Raw genomic sequence first — 9496 nt, 5'->3', positions numbered from 1 at the left:
ATTAACATTCAGATATTGAAGTTTAGATTCAGGCTAAAGGCTAAAGCCAAGGTGGCAGGCTCCAGATTGGCCCAACTAGAAGTAGGTCATTTTCCAATTTTCTATTTTCCAATGACCCTGCTTCTTAGGCTGCATCTGCACTGCAGACATAATGCAATTTGACACCGCTTTAACTGTCATGGTTCTGTGCCATGGAATCCTGGGATTTGTATTTTGTTGTGACACCACAACTATCTGACAGAGAAGGCTATAAACATGTCACAAAACTACAAATCCCAGAATTCCACAGCATTAGAATTGAACCATGGCAGTCAAAATGATACAGATGCAGCCTTATTGTCTCAGCCTTGTTTGGTGCTGGGAAGATGCTGGAACCATGTTCATTCTTGTGCCTGATTGATGAGCACATCACCCAATATGGCTTATGGCTGTTAAGGAGGGCTGGTGGGTCATTTACAGAGTTTCATGGTAATACTATGTTGTTGTTGTTATTGTTATTGCTGTCGTGCGCTTTCACATTGTTTCTGACTTCTGGTGACTTTAAGGCAACATTCCCATGGGGTTTTCTTGGCAAGTTTCTTCAGAGGGGGCTTGCCATGACCATCCTCTGAGACTGAGAGAGTTTGACTTGGCCATGGTAAATTCAACTGGTTCAGAAATTCAACTAGTTCAAAGAGCTGCTGCCAGGCTGTTAACAGGCGCCGATTACAGAGCCCATACAACTCCCCTGTTGAAACAGCTACATTGGCTGCCAGTTCGTTCCCGGGCACAATTCAAGGTACTGGTTATATCCTACAAAGCCCTACATGGCTCAGGTCCACATTATTTGGCAGACCGTTTCTCATGGTATGAACCTGCCCGGACTCTGAGATCCTCTGGAGAAGCCCTTCTCTCCATCCCAACACCTTCACAAACACTTTTGGTGGGGACACGAGAGAGGGCCTTCTCAGCGGCTGCCCCTAGACTCTGGAACTCCCTGCCCAGGGAGATAAGAACGGCTCCCTCCTTGATAGCTTTCCGACGGCAGGTGAAGACCTACCTGTTCAAACAGGCATTTAAGGAATCACTATAAGAACAGGCAGGAATGTTGGACTAGTTCAGTACTTCTCAAATAGTGGGGCGGGCCCCCCAGGGGGGGCGCGAGGCTCCGTAAAGGGGGGCGCGATGCTCTGTTATGCAGAGGTGTACTTATAACAATTTTATAGACAAATGATACTATTTACAGTCGCGCGGGGGGCGCGAAATGTTTTCTTCTTCCTAGGGGGGCATGACAGAAAATAATTGAGAAGCACTGGCACTAGTTTAATCATTCTGTTTAATGCCTGTCATTTATTTATTTATTTTTAAAATGTTTTAATTGTACTTTTTGTTTGTTTGTTTTTTAATTGCTGTGAAGCTGCTCTGAGTCCCAGTCCTGGGAAAAGAGCAGGAAATAAATAAATAAATAAATGGTCACCCAGTGGGTTTATATGGTTGAACTGGGATTCAAATGGTTGAGCTATTCTCCAAAGTCATAGTCCAACACACAACACTCTGCACCATGGTGGCTCTTCCTACTGAATATGGAGCAATTATGGATCTGTACCTCTAGGTTGCAAATCCATAACATCAACACAGAACACCAGCCATTATCAGCTTACTCTATTACCACAATCACTTTGGGTCCTCTTTTCTTTTCATTTTGTATTTATACAACAAGTATTGTTGAAGAATGTAAAGCTTCTCAACAATTCACAATTTAAATTGTGAATTTAATTTAAAATTAAATTTAAATTTCCACAATTTAAATTTAAAAATCCACAAGCAGGCAATAACTATATTAGGATCAATTAAGGTTCTACAATGTTTGTAAGCTTTTGATTTTTTTCAACAGGTTGGGTGGCAAAAAAATTAGGGGAAGAAGGAGAGTCATAAAATTAAAATGACTTTAAATGACTTTTTAATGCCATGTGGCATGCAATTAAGCTAAATCCTATGGATGAAGACTGAAAGCTTGCACATTTTTGTGAAATTGGAGTCAGCCCTAATTAAGATATTCCCTATTTGCCATTCCTTTCCTTTCCTTTTTAGTCTAATGGACCATCATGGCGACCTCCATTTTTGTACAGGCCATTATTTCAATACACTCATGTAAGTCTGTTTTCATATGATTCTCTGTTACCACACATGGTTTTGTGCTGAATAAATCAGGAATGCTTTCTCAAGTCTCTGATTCAAGTCACCATGGTATCCTCTGAGAAGGTATGTGGAAGAATCATTTACTGCCAAGCTGTGTGGATTAAGAGGCAAGATTTCAAGTGTGTGAAAATGAAGCACAAATGTGTTAGAAATTAAAATAAGGCAGCCTTGAAGCTTGGTAAAGCATAGCTAGTGACAGGGAATGCTGGAAGCTGCAATCTCATGGCATCTGGAAGGCTACATTATTTCCTCTCCTGTGAAATGATATCCTGAAACAATGGTCTAAATCCTATTGATATTTCCAACTATTGTAAACCCACAAGTTATGCAGCCGTTTCCCACATTTGGGGAAATTGAGGGGTCAGCACACCTGGAGTGCAATGGATGAACCTCACCCTGGGAATACCACCTTTATTATCATGGTCTCTCCCCTGCCAGGTAAGTAGTTTCACTAATGTGAAAAGCCATGACTTCTTTAAATTGCATTCATTTAATGGGTCTAACTCTTGCTGGGATAAACAATACTCTGCATTATTGGTCTTTTTAACTGTGCTAAAAATTAAATCTGTTCACCACTTCTCCATCTTCCTCAGTTGTACAAGACAGAAAATTCTTTATAGTCATGGCCAGAGTTTGGTAACGTTCCCTCTCTTACTATTAACCTCCAGACTGCCCAGCTGACCTGGCCACAATGGATGTGGCCATTGTGGGAGCTGTAGTCCAAAAATGATCTTCTGAGTTCTGATTATGTTTTATGTACTTTGGGATCTCCTGAAGGGAAGCACCACAGGTTAATGTTCCGTCCCCTCTAAGAAACCTTGCCCTAATGTACCCTGAAAAGGGACCTGGTGGCCCTCATCTTCTCAAGTCACTGCAGCCTAGCCCATGTATATCCAAATGTGATGGGCATTATATGCAAGTAAAGTCACAAAGTAACAGCTAATGGTTGCCCAGTCAATAAATAACACCATGCAACTCTGTGGTTATGACGCTGATGCCTTCTCTGAACAAAGTGTCCTTGGCAGAAACCACAGCAGGGCACCTGGTGGGATTGATAAATTAATGATGCCACAGATGTGAGGCTGGCAGCTGAGCTTTGTCTTGGGTTGACTTGTGCCTGAAGCCAAATGGATCTCAGTTCTAGGCATGACGTCCCTTTCTTCTTCATTAGCAGCCAGAATGAAACCCCAAGTATGATTGACAATCAGTCTGTCTCGGGTCTCGTACTGTCTGTTCAATTTACAAAGGCTATAAATAAATCAAGCATGAGCAGGAACTTAGCAAGCACCCAGGATTCATTAGCTTGCTGCTGTGACAGTTAAAAATCAGGCTCTCCTCCATGGGCTGTTTTTGCTAACAAGGGACTACTCATCTTTCCTAGGTCATGAAGAAGAGCAGGCTGGCAGGCCAGCAATGTAGGAGAAGGCACTGGCTTCACTAATGCCCCCATGTCATTATCTTTCTGTTTGCAACTAAAGGGCACAATGGCAGCAAGTGGCTTCAGTAGCAGTGGGTGGTAAATCTGTTTTGGGGTTTACTCTGAACTGTAAAAGAGCCATCCAAAGAATTCTCTATTAAGGGGAAAGGGCTCAACATTTTGGAGAGAGTTCCTTTACGGTTTATGCTATTCATTGCTCAACTGACATAGAAACCACCAGCTGCCACTGACGGTAACTGAGCCAGTAATCGGAGTGATTCTGAATTGTTGTCCCTTTCAAAGTTCATGGATATTTCCCTCCAGCGACAAGAGGCGTTAAAAGCTGCTTCTTGTCATTTGTCTAGTCTTCTCCTGGAGGAAGAAAACCAGAAGATAATTACACAAACAACTCTTTGGGCATATGTATGTCCTGCATGTGCTAAACAATTTTCTTTATTTATTTCTTTGGGATCTTCCTGATTGGGGGGGCAATTTGTTGTTGTACCTCTCTCTCTCTCTCTCTCTCTCTCTCTCTCATTTTAAAAAAATTGCCAATAATGTTTTTGTTGTCTCAAACTATTTTCTGCCAATTCCCATCACAAGATGAAACATTTTATTCCTGTCTTGGAGTGAGTTTCTTTTTAACTTTTAAATTTTGAGACATATTGAAACAATTCCATTCCATTTTCTAGCACCCCTTTTGTTTTTATTCTTTTCAGGGTTACAGTGTTTGTAGTGCAGCTGTGAAATGGCACTTTTGCATTGTTCCTTTGTTCTTGTTGTTGTTATGATTCTTCAAGCAGACTCTGAGTTACAGTGACCCTATAAAAGGATTTGCTCAGGAAAAAATTATTCAGTGGGGTTTGCCACTGCCTTTCTCTTAGAATAAGAGAGTGTAACTTGATGAAAGTCACTCAGTGGGTTTCTATAGCTGAGTAGGGATTCACACCCTACTCATGAGTCATACAGGTTTAATCTGTATTGCAGAAATAATGCATTTTGACACTGCTTTAATTGCATTGGTGCAATGCTATGAAATTCTGGGATCTGTAGTTTTATGAGATATTTAGCCTTCCCTGTCAGAGAGCTACAACAAATGACAAATCTCAGGGTTCCAAAGGATGGAGCCTTGACAGTTAAAGCAATACCAATTCGGCATTAATTCTGCAGTGCAGGTTAGACTTTAGTCCCACAATGAAACAACTATACCATGGTGATTCTCATTATATGTTTACAAATCTTAAATGCTTTTAAAAATGTAAAAAAAGTAAATTAAAAAAATCAGAGGCGAAAAGCTACTGTTCATATCTAAGATTTTTTTAAAATGTGAAAGATCTACAAAATTGTTTCAAACAGCCCTGCCCCTGCCCTGCGCCTGAATGAAATGAGCAAATGCAGAGGCAACAACCATTGGCAAAAACCAAGGTTATAGCATGAAAACACGTTTCTTTAGTCCAATCTGGAAAAGGCCTTTATTTATTAGAAGGGTTTGTTTATCACTTAACTGTATTAAGACCAATTAAGGTTCTACAATGTTTGTAGCTTTTGATTTTTTTCATCAAGTTGGGTGGCAAAAAATTAGGGGAAGAGGAGGAATCATAAAACTTTAAATGACTTTTTAATGCCATGTGGCATGTAATTAAACTAAATCCTATGGATGGAGACTGCAAGCTTACACCTTGGGGGTGTTCTTACTGTGTTATACACTGGTTTACACATCGAATCCAAGGTGTAGTGTTCCTACTGAAACCCGAATTAACTCTAGAACAGTTCTAGATTAACCTGATATTGTTTTCACTACGATTCGAATCTGATTCGGTTTATTATATTTAATCCAGGTTAGAGGCTTATAAACTGTCGTAAAAAAATAGAAGGGTCAACCCTAGTATTTTTCCTTGATTCGGGATAGGATTCGGAATATTTAAATACGAACGATTCAGCCTCTGAATCGGGTTAACTGGATGGGAGGAGCAGAGCGCGATGGGCTGGCTCGAGGGAGTCGCCCTTTCTTTGTCCCCATCCGTCGTCGGCGGATCTTTGCCTCCCTTGTCTCTTTGTCTGCCGAGGTCTTGTGATAAGAGAGTAGGAGCAACAGGAGCTCCTCCTATTTGCTCCTGCAGGACATATCCCCGCTTCATGGCTTAAAAGACAGCCCAGGGAGCAATCTTCCCCAAAGATTCTCTCCCCATGGGACAGGCAAAGCGAATTTGGGAAACCGAGGCTTCTTTCCAGAGGAACTATGGGATGGGTTTTGCAGGACATATCCCTGCTTCATGGCTTAAAAGACAGCCCTGGGAGCAATCTTCCCAAAAGATTCTTTCCCCAATGAAGCCCTCTGCCTTCTCCTCCTTGATCTGATTTGGCAAAAACACAGGCACACACACTATATAGATAGAAAGGTAGTTAGGTGTAGGTGTGTGTGTGTATTTATACACACACATGTTTATATATGAATGCTCTCACACACATGCATATATATATATATATATATATATATATATATATATATATAATGGGAATTGTGGGAACTGTTGTGTTTGTGAGACATTTATCCTCCTCTTCCAGAGAGTGCTGGTGCCATAATAAACTACCATTCCCAGGATTCCCTAGCACTGAGTTATGGCAGTTAATATGGGGAGACACAGAAGAGGACGAATAAGCGTCTCCTGATTGGCTCTTTTTTTAAAAAAACGTAAAATTTATAACGAATTAAAAACGGCCAGGTAGTGGGGACGCAGGTACAGGCTACATTGGTGTATGTTACTCCGAATTAATGTGACGTCATGATGACGTCACTTTGATTGACAGCCGAAACAAGTGAATGTGAATGAAAAAGTAACTAAACTGGTTTAAATATACACCGATTCATCCTTGAATGGGAACGAAACAGGCTCAATTACAGCGAATTAAAATAAAACATTACGTAAATGGGAACGATACAAATAAAGCGATTTGAAAAGCGGGATAACACTCGCTTTATTTTGAATTGCTTTAAAAGGAACCGCTGTATTTAAATTCGTTTTAAATCGCAAGTGGGAACACCCCCCTTGTGAAACTGTAGTTGGCCCTAATTAAGATATCCCCTATCTATTTTGCCTTTCATAGAATCATAGAGTTGGAAGAGGCCACAAGGGCCATCCAGTCCAACCCCCTGCCATACAGGAACTCTCAATCAAAGCATCCCCAACAGAAAGCCATCCAGCCTCTGTTTAAAGACATCTAAGGAAGGAGACTCCACTACACTCTGAGGGAGTTTGTTCCACTGTCAAACAGCCCTTACTGTCAGGAAGTTCCTCCTAATGTTGAGGTGGAATCTCTTTTCCTGTAGTTTGCATCCATTGCTCCAGGTCCTGTTCTGTGGAGCAGCAGAAAACAAGCTTGCTCCCTCCTCAATATGACATACCTTAAAATATTTAGGGCTCAAAAAAGCAAACCACAATAAAACAGGCAAAAAACATTGTTGCCTTGTGACTTGCACCTTGTCTGTTCAGCCAAAAGTTCCATTTCCCTCCTGTTCTGGCATTGTCCTATACGGATGATGCATATCTCAAGCCCTGGTTCTGGTACAAGACATCTGGACAACATCTGGCACATGCTGCACTAGAACCAGAGTATAAGAGTCTTAAAATGATTTTTAAAATATATACTCGTTGCTCTGGATTTTCCAGGAAGATAGAGAGCCCTCCATTCCCATGCCTATGTAGCTGTCTGCACTGGTGTCTTGCTGGGCCATCCATGCATCCACCGCCACCATTGGTTACTCGTTCTGAGGTCAAAACAAGGTGCCCAGCCTTGTGCTTATTGCTGGGCACCTTGTTCTGACCTCAGAAGAGAGCAACTTGTGGCGATGGTAGACATGCTGGGCAGCTCAGTGGGACACCCATGCAGAAGCCACTGAGGTGCCAGAATGGAGGGTAAGGTAACGGGAGAAAATTGAAGCAATTGTGGGGCTAGGATACTCTGAGCTGCCTTTGGAGTATCTTGGCCAGTGCAGACAAGGCCTTGGTGGGATAAATGAGTTATCCCAGGTGACAGAGCTTAGTTTAGTCATGAAATAGATTTGCATGGCAAAACAGCTTTACATAGTGAATTTATAAACAGTTTATTGGATGTAAGCCTCCTGAACTGAATGGAACTAATTTCTGAGTAGAAATAATAATAATAATAATAATAATAATAATAATAATAATAATAGGATTTATTTATATACCGCCCAATCACTGGGAATCCGAACGGTTTACAAAAGAGGGGATAATAGACGGTTCCCTGCCTGCAGGCTTACAATCTAAAAGACACGACACAAAAGGAGAAGGGAATGGTGAAGGAGGGAGGGGATCAGGTCCAGCAGTTCTTCTCTCCCTCTGAGGCCTGGACCAAGGCAGATGGACTGGAGGGAGGGCTCTTCTTCTTCCAGGCAGGCCTGGTGGAGCTAGCCTGCCTCTCTCCCCTTCAAGATGGTGGCTGAAGGGAGGGCTTGCCTTCTTCCAGGCAGACAGTTGGAGCTAGCCTGCCTCTCTCTCCCTCAAGATGGTGGCTGAAGGGAAGGCTTGTCTTCTTCCAGGCAGGCAGTTGGAGCTAGCCTGCCTCTCTCTCCCTCAAGATAGAAAAATACAGGCTTGCACTCCCCGTGTATTTCTTGATACTGTTTTGGACTCTGGAGAGCAATCATTGTTTTTTTTTTGTTTGTTTGTTTGTTTGTTTTATATATTTTATTTCTTACAAATATCTTCATACAGTAAATAACATCCAAACAACTTTCTTTATCTTCAGTATATCATTATTCCAAGATAACTTTCTGTATCTTCACTACCTATTACGTAAAATTGTTGACTTTTCCATTTTTAAAAAATTATTAAACAAATATACTTCCACCATATAACATGCGTCTTGTGTAATTATTACCCTTTTCTATATTGTTTCCTTCTGACATCAATTTCCCTAGATAACTCCAGTCTCTGTATTACTTTATTATTATATCTCTCTCTATCTTTGCAAGGTTAGACAGTATTGCTTGTCCATTCTTGTTTCTTCATGTTGTTTTTATATATCTTTCCAGTTTTTACCACAAAAAACCTTTAGGTGTGTTACAGACTGCCTGAAAGCGGCGGTCTGCCACTGTCGCCATTAGCGGTGCCGAGGAGCCCCAACGGCCAAACTGCAAGGCTCCCCGGCGCCGCAAAAAAGAAGTGCCAAAATGGCGCTTTTTGTTGCGGCGCGCTAATGACATCGCAAGATGACCGCTCCCGTGTAGAGCACGCCCTTTCCTAACCCAAGTACATCCTGGGGACGTACTTTACGCCCGTGCGGAATGGGCCACAGTACCTCCCACTCTTTTTCTACTTTTTCCTCATCCTTTCCCTGAATAATGTTTGTTAACCTGTCCATTTCCATCATGACTTCCGGTCGTGGGAGGGTGGTGTTCAGACGTGCAGTGAAGGAGTTCCTGCTCCGGACCCTCTGGCGCGTCCTCCAAGATTTTGCTACGGTAGGCTAACAATCACTAATAGCCCCTGGAGAAGGGGGCTAGAAAGGACGCTCGAAGGAGGTATTTGTGTCGCTGGAGGGAGAAAGAGAAGATGCAGTACTGAAGAGCAATTAGGTGGACCTTGGCAGCCTTTGAAGGTTTGCCAGAAAATGGTCCCATCTGCCTCACAACCATAAAACCAGCAGATTGAAGAAGCGTTCGAAGAAGAATAACGTTGTATCTTGGTGTCAGTCAGTCTTCTGTTTTTAACTCCAGAAGGAAAGGAGAAAGTAAGTGCAGCGTCAGTTTTGTTTTGGGGAAGATCTATCTATACCTTGAAAAGACCACAAAATAGAAGAAAAGTGGGGAAGACTCCCCTCTCCTTTTTCTTTTTTTTCTTACTCTTGACTCATCCAAATGATAAGCTCTTATAGATG

The 9496-nt window shown here is 41.9% G+C and overlaps 1 pseudogene; it reads right to left on the bottom strand.

The window, feature by feature from the left end:
- Positions 1 to 2451: 2451 nt before the first annotated feature.
- On the bottom strand, positions 2452 to 2624 carry LOC149313996 (U1 spliceosomal RNA; annotated as a pseudogene).
- Positions 2625 to 9496: the final 6872 nt, after the last annotated feature.

This window comes from Sceloporus occidentalis, unplaced genomic scaffold, assembly GCF_023333645.1.
Source record: "Sceloporus occidentalis isolate IW3139 unplaced genomic scaffold, rSceOcc1.0.p SCAF_4, whole genome shotgun sequence".
In the NCBI taxonomy this organism is placed as follows: Eukaryota; Metazoa; Chordata; class Lepidosauria; order Squamata; family Phrynosomatidae; genus Sceloporus; species Sceloporus occidentalis.
This window is presented reverse-complemented; position numbering and strand designations above follow the sequence as displayed.